This window comes from Polypterus senegalus, chromosome 4 (genome assembly GCF_016835505.1).
Source record: "Polypterus senegalus isolate Bchr_013 chromosome 4, ASM1683550v1, whole genome shotgun sequence".
Classification (NCBI taxonomy): Eukaryota; Metazoa; Chordata; class Cladistia; order Polypteriformes; family Polypteridae; genus Polypterus; species Polypterus senegalus.
The window spans coordinates 97184558-97196763 of NC_053157.1; the positions used below are offsets into that span (position 1 = coordinate 97184558).

At 44.5% G+C, this 12206-nt stretch overlaps 1 long non-coding RNA gene across 2 annotated transcripts; it reads left to right on the forward strand.

The window, feature by feature from the left end:
• The first annotated feature begins 619 nt into the window (after positions 1 to 619).
• LOC120527542 lies at positions 620 to 3943 on the forward strand. 2 transcript variants are annotated; one of them, XR_005633360.1, is made up of 4 exons: positions 620 to 707; positions 931 to 1006; positions 2632 to 2694; positions 3277 to 3943. It is a non-coding gene; the product is annotated as an uncharacterized LOC120527542 (long non-coding RNA). The 2 variants fall into 2 exon arrangements; XR_005633359.1 differs by having other exon boundaries at positions 621 to 707; positions 894 to 1006.
• Positions 3944 to 12206: the final 8263 nt, after the last annotated feature.

Consider the following 12206-nt stretch of genomic DNA (forward strand, 5'->3'; position numbering starts at 1 on the left):
ATCACAATACAGTTTTCATACTAGTTTTAAGTTATTGCACTAATTATGTATTCATCCAGTATGCAGATAATTTATGGAATTTCATTACATACATTAATTGTCTCTCTGAATGTAAGGTCCTCCAAAACATCAACAGTCTAGGACTCAGCACAGATTTGGAAGCAAATCATATGTTAATATAGGAACTGGACAGTTACTCAATTAGAAATGCTTATTATTGAAAGCTACCCAAACATTCCTTTACACTTAACAGGATTTAATTTTGCTAAAGCTGAAAAGGGAGATGTTTACATAGACTGCAAACTGAAACTGCTGCTTAATTACATGAAAAAATTGCAAAAGGCAAAATATTTATAATTCCTCACCATGACATACCACTGCCAATTCAGGTAGAAATCTCACTAATGTTTATATGTTAAATTGTGCATGAATTAATATGATACTTTCTCTAAAAAAAGAAGACTGTGATTCTGCAAAATCTTAAGTGAACATTTATAAAGTATAGTCTACAGTACTTCATTGCATGTTAATTATACTATGTCACTCTGTTGAATCCACACATTTGTCTTTATGTATTGCTGTACATTTAAACACCACATTCCTTTGTACATTTCCTTTTGAAGATGGAGCAAGTACCCATGGCACAAGAAGAATCAGAATTTAGACCAGAAATCCCAGGTGAAGCACATGCAGAAATAAATTATCAGGTATTTATTTCTTATTGTTGTGTGATACCGTTTTACTAAAAACATTCTATTAAATGTTAATTTAATAAGCTGCATTACTTATTAAGGACACTGCTATTGATTATGTTCAGTATAAAGATAAATCCTTTATAAATGACATTGATATATTGTGTTAAAAATGAATATGTTTTTTTATCATTTATTCAGTTTTATAGACAATTGCTTTACCTGACTTATTTAATAGAGAGCACTGACAGCATTGTCTCAGGAGCCACATGTAGATAAACACAAGTGAACCTCAAGCAGAAGTAGATTGACAGGTATGTAATTTTGTAAAGTGATGTTTAATTGTTTTTTTACTACATTAATCTATCCATTTTGTTAAACTGCTTATGGCAGCATGAGGTGAAAGAAGGGAGCAAACCCTAGTCAGTGTGCTACTCAGAGTGCTACTCAGACACTTCTACAGTCACCAACACCAATCCAATTTAGAGTTTCGAATAAAACTAACAAAGAAAGGAGATACAAACAATATGGACAGGTCCTATATTGGGCTTTTCAGCCCAGTGTCTTTGTGTTTTGAGGATACACACAAACTTCTGCACCACACTGTTTTTCATTCTTTAAAGAGATCTGCTACATTAATTTAAATTATTTAGTCACTTTGAGTTATATTGCCAACATAGATTGTTATTTCCCTGTGTGGATGTATGTTTTCCTCTCACAGTCTGTAGACAGTCTGTTAAATCAATCAATCAAATTAGTTTTGTATTAGCATGCCTGAGCAAATGTTTCTGTAATGGACTGGCACCTCATCTAAGTCTGTTTCCTGCATTGTTTTATTACTGCTGGGATAGGCTCTGGCCATATGTGGCATGTTAAATAATGCTTTACATGGTTCTGAAGCATAAAATACAGTAAAGGTGTTTCTATATACATATATACAGTTCATAGTTGTTTGTATACAGTGTGTATATATACCCTATCAAAAGTTTTAGAACACGTCAGTTTTTCCCAGTTTTTTGTAAAATTTAATCCGTTGAAACGCACACACGCATGCTCAAACCTGCTTGTAGTGGTGGAGCCATAGCCTATCCAAGAAGCAGTGGATGCAAGACAGAAAACTCTGAATAGGACACCAGTTTATGACAGTGTTTTATTTGATATTTTACCTATAATTAACCAAATTGATGTAAATATATTCTGTCAATTTTGCTTAAGCCAGATTTATCTAATCAGTTATGTGTTCTGTACAGTACTTCAACTTTGCTCAATAGTGCTGAGAAATAATATTTAAAATTAAGGATTTTCAGAGTTCCTGAATAATGAAGTGTGGTGCTAATAGATTTATGAGTATGTCACTTATGCATTCAATAAGAATGTGTTAAGCTAACTGAACAAATGTAATCTAATGCATGTACTAAAGCTATAAGAATGTAATTTCTGTGTAATTAATGTGATGTACTGAAGTAACTTTTATGTAACATTTGATATTGTATAAGCTATGTGCAAAGAATAATGAAATAAGTATTGTCTGGTCTGGTGAAGTTGCACACACCTCGTGACAGTTAGGGGTCTTGTGTGTGTGCGGTGCCGACAGGGGCGTACTGCTCAAAGGCCGTGGGTGTACTGACAACTACTTTATCTATAAGAAACACTGTGTGCTCCTGCACGTACCAATCCAGGGTGTGACCATAAGCTATAGCAATCTATGTATGACCTCTAAATAAACTGCTGCACTTCTTCTTTTATTAAAGTAAACAAGCTGGGTATAAAGGAGGAAAACTCCCTGTCAGCTGCAAGTTAACACAGGCTGATTGTGGCAGCTGCTGCAACCTCCTGCTCACCAAGAATAAAAAGATTCTCAGACTTTAAATTCATGAGACTCCCGTCGTTCCTGATTTTCAGCGACCACAGTGCTTTTATGCTTTTGTTCATTTTTTAGATTTTGATTGGTAATATTGAGAACCTTCTTGGAAGTGCAGAATATGAAAGTAGCACATTAGAGGTAAATATTATAAACACATTTAAAACATATAATCTTACTGATGCATGTATATTTTCTCTTAAATAAGTTTTATTTAAACTTAAAATGAAACATTATTGATTTTCTAAAGAAAAGTTAATTAATCAATAAATAGATTAACATTCTGAGGTGGGTTGGCGCCTTGCCCAGGGTTTGTTTCCTGCTTTGTGCCCTGTGTTGGCTGGGATTGGCTCCAGCACACCCCCGTGACCCTGTAAGAATATAGCAGGTTGGATAATGAATGGACGGATAGATTAACATTTTCCTATTAGTTACTTTAGCAGTTGAGGTTATCCAGACTGCATGAAGAGGCAAATGTACCAAGTCCTCCAGAATCTTCGTTTGCAAATATAAATGCTGATACTCCCACAGTAAACAGTAAATGTTTTAAACATTCAGAATTAAAGGCAATGGATGTGAGAGCAGGAGGAGAGGAGAAATATGTGTGAATGTATAGAGAATCAGAAAGGACCCCAGAAAAACAGGTGTGTGCTTGTGAACTTATTTTGTTATTCTTATAGATTTTATAATAATGATTTTTATTTTTTATTTTTTTCGATTCAGATTAAAGTATTTCAACTGGATGAAAAATGATCCCATCTTGACAGATGACAGAAGTAATTTTTATTCAGAGTAATTCCGTCACCTTCATGCATAGTCAACAATCAGTTAAGCCTCAAATTCAGTAAAACAAAACCCTTTCACATAATTGTGATGTTTGAAGGTCCTTACTCCAGCTCCAGCACTTTCTCTTAAGAATCAGTCCCTTGAAAATTCAAGGTCTCAAATATGTATTTTCCAGCCAGACATCCTCTTTTATTTCCCTCTTATACACTCAGAAATTTCTGTTGCTCTCATGTTTTGTTTAGCCACTTAAAATTCATACTATTTTATTCCACAGTTAATTGTTTCACTTTCTTTATAAAAACATACTGTATTCTATGAGGTTTTTCAGAGCTTGAAGGATTAATAGAGGAAGAAATCATTATCGAAATAAATAGGGAAACAATATTGAATGACAAGCAGTGAATTTATAGAAGAGCAGAACTCCTCAACAAAAAGCTTCAAGTATGTTTTATTGAAAAAGGACATGATTTTGGTGGATTAACCAGGGATCTTTTTTCTTGTTTTTGGATCTGTGCCTTCTCTGAGTGGTTTAAGGATGAGGATGTTCTTGTACCTTGTATACCTCTCTATCAGTATCATAAAGCACAATAAATCTTTACAGTTTTGGGTAGAGTATTGTCTCATATGTATCAGCTAAACAGATGTATACCTCCAAGATTCTGTAGGTCAACAATGCTTTATATTGTAATTAATACTTCCACCATTCACAATAATGTTATGGTAGATGACTTTATTATCCCATATAATCCCAACACCTATAAATCTTAAGGATCAGATCATTTTTATTGCACAGAACAAACTAATAATTAAACCAGGATCCCTCAATCTATACTAATAAAAGGCAAAGCCCTCACTCACTCACTCACTCACTCACTGACTCACTCACTCACTGACTCATCACTAATTCTCCAACTTCCTGTGTGGGTGGAAGGCTGAAATTTGGCAGGTTCATTACTTACAGCTTCCTTACAAAAGTTGGGCAGGTTTTATATCGAAATTCTACGCGTAATGGTCATAACTGGAAGCTGTTTTTCTCCATTTACTGTAATGGAGATGAGCTTGAACGACGTGGGGACGGAGTTTCGTGTGACATCATCACGCCTCCCACGTAATCACGCAGTACATAGAAAACCAGGAAGACCTCCAAAAAGCGCTGAAGAAAACATGCATTATATAATTGAGAAGGCAGCGAAACAATAAGAAGCGAGCGAGTGACATATACAACCATATTCATGAGTTCTGCTACTTCGGAAACAAAGCACGATGTAAATCTACACTTTAAATTAAGTTCATAGACAGGCTGCCGCTGGCGTTTGTAATTTAGTGCCTGCCCATATAAGGCCATCCGTCAGCGCAATCCAATAGCAAACTCCCACTAAATATTCACGGGTGAAGGACTGTGTTTATGGAGAGGAAGATGAGATGGTCAGGGTGGTGTTTGACACAAACTCAGCGAAACTGCGAGAGAAAGTTTTAAGTGCCAGGACTAAGGTAACATTAAATACAGCCACGGACATAGCACCAGATGGCACCAGCACAGCTGGGAACCTTCGATGCATGTACACCGAGCGGCTCACGTGAACTGACGCAGTGCACAGATAAAAGGCAACAGTTCCAAAGAGCTGAACAAAACCGAATTACACAATTGAAAAGGCAGCAAAAATATGAAGCGCCTGATAAGCATATTCATAAATCCAGCTACTGCGAAACAAAGCACACGGTGGAAAAAGTCAATGTCCCGCTAAAGGAAGACAGTGTAAAAAAAACGTGCATGCAGTGTGTCAGGTCTCAGATAAAGAAGAAGACGAGCTGTTTATTGATGCAGTAAGAAACGAATCGATGAATGAAACCTGTCATCTTTACAACGATTGACAAACACGGAATGTAACTTGAACACAACACATCCTACAAATACGAGCCTGATTGAAAGAAATAATGATAATCAAATCCTTGATGACAGCAACACTCAGTAACACTCACAAAACAAATACTGTATATTGACAGTCATGTTACGTTATTTTTAAAATGTTCCCTTTTCTTTTCTAGCTTTTTAACACACTACTTCTCCTGATACGGGTATATATATATATGTATATATATATCCCGATCTACATACTCGAATAATGGATACTTTATTCGCCATCAATGATTGTTTTGGTAAAGCCATACTCAGTGTATTCATTAGATGAACGGTAAAAAAGTAAGAGCGAGGGGAGGATGACTTATTGAGGCATGCAGGCTGTAGTGGGCGTCAACTCTATCTGAATTGCGCGATCACATTTCAAAAAATATATCTTTTCAAGTTCTATTTAGTCCATATTTGTCAAACTCAAGGGCCACGGGCCACATCCGCCCGGCGTGATTATATCCGCCCGAGATCATTTTATATACTGTATTATTGTTATTAATGGCCCAGGTATATGAAGCGCTGGTAACACAATAAACTACAGATCCCATAATGCAGCGCTTCAGCTGCCTTGCCAACACTTACCGCGTTAATCAAGTCTAGCTTATGATGCTGCAAGTTATTGCGGCTAGCTCACACGATGCTGAGAGAAAAGTTCATTCTGAAAATAGAGCCTTTAAAACCGATGGGAGGCTGAGTATATGTTTACTGAACCCGTGTGTCTCATTTGTGGAGCTAATGTGGCTGTAATTACAGAATTTAATCTAAGACGGCACTATGACACAAAACATCAGGGTAACCTGAATGCAATGCAGAAGATACAGAAAGCAGAATAATTAAATAAGAATCTGACACTTCAGCGGACGCTTTTACCGTGCACAATCACAAAGTGATTTCAAGTGAAGCTGCTTTTATGGGAGACACAAATGCACCAGTACACCTTGCCCCACTTTCCCTGTTGCCAAGTAATGTTAAACCAAGTCGTCACTACGGTGTTCCCAAATAAGCACTTTGCTGATAAACTGAGCGCACTGAGTTTGCACGGCGCTTTGGTGACTTTGAAGAACAAAAAAAGTCCGTCTACATGCGGCTCGAACCTTGTGCATGTTTGGTAGCACATATCTGTGTGAGAAGCTCTTCTCAGTGATAAAGACTAACAAAACAGCACACAGGAGTCGCCTCACTGATGAGCACCTGCAATCCATCCTGAGAATCTCCACAACACAGAACCTCACACCAAACATAAACGAATTTGTTGCCAAAAAAAGATGCCAGGCGTCCAGCTCTAAAATGACATATGAGCAAAGACAACTGAATGATTTGATTTGTTATTGCTGAAAGGAACACATTTTATTTATATTTCCAGGTTTTGTTATGCAGCATGTTCATATTTGAATTTGTATAATTTTGACAGGATATATTTTTATGGAGAGCAAAATCTTTTGGGATATTTAAAATCTAAGTTTATTTTTATATAAAATTACATAAGAGTAAAGAAATTTGAATGTTTGTTCTTTTAATGTTTACTTTATTTCTAACTTGTATAATTTAGACAGGATATATTTTTATGGAGAGCAAAATATTATAAGTTGTTTAAGGTTTGAGTTGATTTATTCAGGAATAATATTCCTGTCTGTTTTACCATTCCTACCAAAGATATTTCTGTCGACTAAATAAAAATTCCTTCTATTTAAAATTTAAATAGAACTTGAACAAATACGATAGTTCATAATATCCACGCAGACTTGCACGTAAGAGCGGAGTTATCCATTTTAACAAGCAGCGTATTGCACTGATACTGAAATAGTTGTGTGTGTATATATGTAGATATGTATGTATATGTATATATATGTTTATATATGTGTGTGTGTATGTATATATATATATGTATTTGTGTGTATATATGTGTGTGTATGTATGTATGTGTGTATGTATATGTATATATTGTAAAGGACCGAGAGAGACAGTAGCAAGGGTTGGGGTTTTCCGCCCCGTATATTGTACAGACAAAAAAACAGGTCAAAATCATAAACAAACAGTTCATATGCGACGCCACTCCTGGCGCCGCGCCATTTTATTGGGGAGGAGCCGGAAGTGGAGGAATGTCGGGAAGGACCGCAAGGGAGGATGGGAAGGATGACGCCAGGGCAAGATGGCGGAGGAAGGGCGGAAGTATCGCACTGCGGTCATCCATGCCTATGGTGCAGGACGGTCTTTTTCCTATGAGGAAGCAGAGGGAGAAAGTTAATACCCCACCATTCCCTGGCGGCGAGTGGTTTCCCAGGTGCTGTCGAATCAATCCGCTGCCTCCTACTCAAGCGCGCGTGACACGATCCCCCTTAGCCCAGGACCGCCAGGTCGGGCGGACCTAACCGAGAGGTCGTGAATACGAGAGAGGGCATCGGCATTGGCCTGAAGGGTGCCCCGCCGATAAGTGACAGTGAACTTATACGGCTGTAAGTCCAGGAACCACCTGGTGACCCGCGGATTCACTCTTTGTGCAGGGACATCCACTGAAGTGCAGCGTGATCAGTCACCAGAGCGAACTCGCACCCAGCAGGTAGTACCGAGGTGGGTCACTGCCCACTTAATGGCCAAGGCCTCCCTCTCCACTGCCGCTGCACCGGTCCCCGTCCATCAGTTTCCGCTAAGGTACATCACAGGGTGCTCGACACCATCGACGCTTTGGCTCAGCACGGCACCCAGGCCTGTGTCCGCGCCGGTCTGGAGAATAAACGGAGCCCAAAATCGGGCGTCCGTAACACAGGTGCCGACGTTAGGGCCTTCTTTAGGTCACTGAACGCTGTTCTGCTTTGTCGGTCCACACCACGTATAGGGAGCCTTTTGTCAGGTCAGTCAAGGGTGCTGCTCTTCGAGAAACGGGAACAAACCGGCGGTAGTAACTCGCAAGCCCCAAGAAAGCCTGCACCTGTTTCTTGGTACTGGACGGGCCATTCTAAGATGTCTTTCACTTTGAGCTCTGTGGCCGCACCTGTCCTTGTCCCACGAGGTAGCCTAAATATTTGGCCTCCTTTAATCCAAAAACACTTCCGGGGTTTATGCGGAGGCCGGCTTTAGCCAGTGTTCGGAGGACAGCTGCGACCTGCAGTAGATGCTCCTCCCAGGTGCCGGAATAGATGACAACGCCATCCAGGTAGGCGGCGCTATAGGACTGGTGAGGCTTCAGCACTCTATCTACCAGACGCTGAAGGTCGCCGGGCCCCGTGCAGCCCAAATGGGAGGACCTTGTACTGCCAGTGCCCGCTAGGGGTGCTAAAGGCCGCTTTCTCCTTTGCGGATGCCGCTAAAGGAATTTGCCAATACCCTTTGTCATGTCAAGGGTAGTCAGATATCGAGCCGCACTCCAGCCGCCAAGGAGGTCGCCAATGCGGGCATGGGGTAGGCATCGAACTTGGAGATCTGATTCAGACGCCTAAAGTCATTACAGAACCTCCAGGAGCCGCCTGGCTTGGAGACGAGGACAATAGGGCTGGACCAGGGACTATGGCTCTCTTCAATTATGTCCATGTCCAACATACGCTTTCACCTCCAGTTCGACCTCTGCGCGCTTTGCCTCCGGAGTCGGTAGGGCCTCTCCCGGACGATTACCCCGGCCCGTGACTATATCGCGCTCAATCAGCGCGTCCGCCGGGTGACTCGCCACTACCTCGGGATGGCTCGGAGTGTTTGGGCTAACTCCTGCCGCTGCTTGGGGTCAGCTCTTCGCCGAGGTTAAGGGCAGTTGTGCTTGCGAAAGGGAGAGTGACCTACGGAGCTGGGAGCTCCTCTCTATCTCTCAGGGCTTTAACAGGTTGACATGATAGATCCTCTCACCGGTCGACGTTGGGCTGTTTTACCAAATAGTCGACGAGTCCTTTCTCTCCTTAACCTCGTAAGGCCCTTGCCAGTGAGCGAGCAGCTTCGAAAGTGGGAGGTCGGGACGAGCACCATAACTCGTCCCCGGGCGAACTCCCTGAGGACGGAGTTGCGGTTGTAACACCGGCCTGCGCTGCTTGCGCACGAGTCACGGCTCTTTTAGGAGGGGCCTGATCTTTGTGAGTCGGTCGCGCAGTTGCGCCACGCATCAAAATATTAGAGGAGGGAAGAGCCTCGCCTCCCAGCCTTCTTTTAGGATGTCGAGGATTCCCCGGGTTGTCGCCCGTATAGTAATTCAAAAGGGGAGAAGCCCGTAGAGGCCTGGGGTACCTCCCGTAGGCAAAAGCACGAGCGGGAGGAGCTGGTCCCAGTTCCTGCCGCCCGCTGACTACCTTGCGGAGCATCTGCTTAAGCGCCTGATTAAATCGCTCACCAACCCGCCAGTTTGCGGGTGATAGACTGACGCTTTCAGGTGCTTTATCTGCAGTAATTTGGCCACCTCCTTGAACGTATCCGAAGTGAAGGGCGCACCCTGGTCCGTGAGGACCTCCTTGGGTATGCCCACGCGGAAAACAAGTTAACCAGTTCCCGTGCGATGCTTTTAGTATTAGCGAGCGCAGGGGAACCGCTCTGGGTACCGGGTGGCATAGTCCACCATGACTAGGATATACTTGTGGCCACGGGTTGAGGGCTCCAGGGTCCCACCAAATCGACCCCTATCCTTTCAAAGGGGATGTCCACGAGGGGAATAGGGACTAGAGGAGCACGGTCCCTCCTAGGAATCTGGCGGGTCTGGCACTCGACAGGATTGACAGAACCGCCGGACCTCCTCATTGATCCCAGGCCAGTAAAAGCGGAGCTTAATCCTCTCCAGTGTTTTTCGCCCCGAGGTGGGCCTAGGAGGTGAGCATGTGCCAACTCGCATATCTCCCGCCGGAAGGTACGCTGAATTAGCAACAACTTCCGCACCTCGCCTCATGGGTAGCCACCGGTACAACAGATCATTTCAAGGACAAAGAAGGGTTCCCGCGGTGTGGATCCGTCCGCTGTCGAGCTGTTAGGCAGAACAATCGCTCCGGCAAAGCGCAGGGATTCATCATTCCACTGCTCCCTCTTAAAGGAGGCCGGCGTGGACCGAAATTGATGGTCCAGGCCGCCGAGAGGGTCTTGGGGCCTGGGCCCGGGAGAGTTCCCTGGCTAGTCCCTTCTCCGCGGAATCTTCCGGTCAAGGTCCGTAGCCACGAAAGGTCCCCGAGACACCAGCCCCATAGGGCCTGCCCTTGTGCACGGCGTGGAGGCCGCGGGAGGGTGCCTTTTCCCCTCATGACAAGATCCAACGAGGCCCCGAGCGCGAATGGCTTACCGCTGATTCTTTTAGACCAGTCTTGTCCCAGGATCACTGGGAAGGGGGGTCAGGTAACACAGCGACCGCCATTTGATTGGTTCCCCTTCCAGGTAAGATAGCAGTGAGCGGAACGATATGACCTAGTCCCCCCATGTACACAGGTAACCAACAAATGTTGCTTTAACCACTGTTGCGTAAGACAAACGGCGAGCAACAATGGTAATGTTGCTGCCGGAATCAAACAAAGCCACCACGGCGCGCCCATTTAGCAACACCACTCCCGATTCGACTCGCCAAGGGATGCGGCGGGTACAATACCTCTCCGCTGATGTCCAGCTGCAGTCCATAGGCTCCGGGCGATGTGATGGGGCAGTTTGGCAGCAGGTGGCCGGTCTCGCCACACTTGAAACAGCGCGCGGACCCGCCTCTCTTTGGCTCTGGCTGGCGCTTCTGCAGCGCCGAGGGGCTCGGGTGGCCGCCCGCCCCTGCCGGTTCCCGCGAGCAGGCTTTTCTGACCCCCCAAGTCGGAGGACCGCCAACTGACGCTCCAGGACGCCGAGGAGGCCCGACATGTTTGATAGGCGTGCCCCGACCTGCTGGGCGAGGGAACTGGGCATTGCATTGACCAGGCCTTCACAGGCCACCCGCCGACACTTTCCGCCGCCGGGCTCTCTGGCCGTAGCCAGCGCCCATCTTGCCCCAGAACTCAACGCCTGGGCGCGAAGGGCTTTTCGGGTCAAAGACCCAGTTCCGCCATTCGCCGCCTGCTGGCCCGGCTAATGCCGTAGCGGGCCAATATTTCGGGCTTGAGGAGGTCGTAATTAGCGCCTCCTCCTCAGGGAGGTCATAATAGGCCCGCAGCGCTGGTCCTTTAGGTATGGCGCCAAGATGGACGCCACTGACCGCTGCCACTCGCTCCGGTGGCCGCCCTCTCAAACATGCCCAGGTAGGCATCGACGTCCTCCGGGGCCCATCGGTACCATAGGAGGAGGCGGCTGCCTGGGCGGGTCTGGTCTCGCCCGCTGGGCTTCCACTAACCTGGCCTCGTGGCCTCCAGCTCCCGGTTGGTAGCGGCTTGCGCTTGCTGCAGGGCCTGGAGCTGGGCGCTCATTCCCTGCAGCACGGTGTTCAGGTCCTGTCCCTCCGCATTCCGGGATCTCTATCCTGCCGACTACGCCACTTGTAAAGGACCGAGAGACAGTAGCAAGGGTTGGGGTTTTCCGCCCCGTGATATTGTACAGACAAAAAAACAGGTCAAAATCATAAACAAACAGTTCATAATGCGCGACGCCGACTCCTGGCGCCGCGCCATTTTATTGGGGAGGAGCCGGAAGTGGAGGAATGTCGGGAAGGACCGCAAGGGAGGATGGGAAGGATGACGCCAGGGCAAGATGGCGGAGGAAGGGCGGAAGTATCGCGACTGCGGTCATCCATGCCTATGGTGCAGGACGGTCTTTTTCCTATGAGGAAGCAGAGGGAGAAAGTTAATACCCCACCATTCCCTGGCGGCAGTGGTTTCCCAGGTGCTGTCGAATCAATCCATGCCTCCTACTACAAGTGCGTGACAGTATATATATGTAGATATATATATGTATGTATATATGTATATATATAGATATGTATATATATATGTATGTGTGTGTATATATATATATATATATATATATATATATATATATGACAACAACACTCATCACTCACAACAGTGACAAAACAATTACATTGACAATCACGTTATTT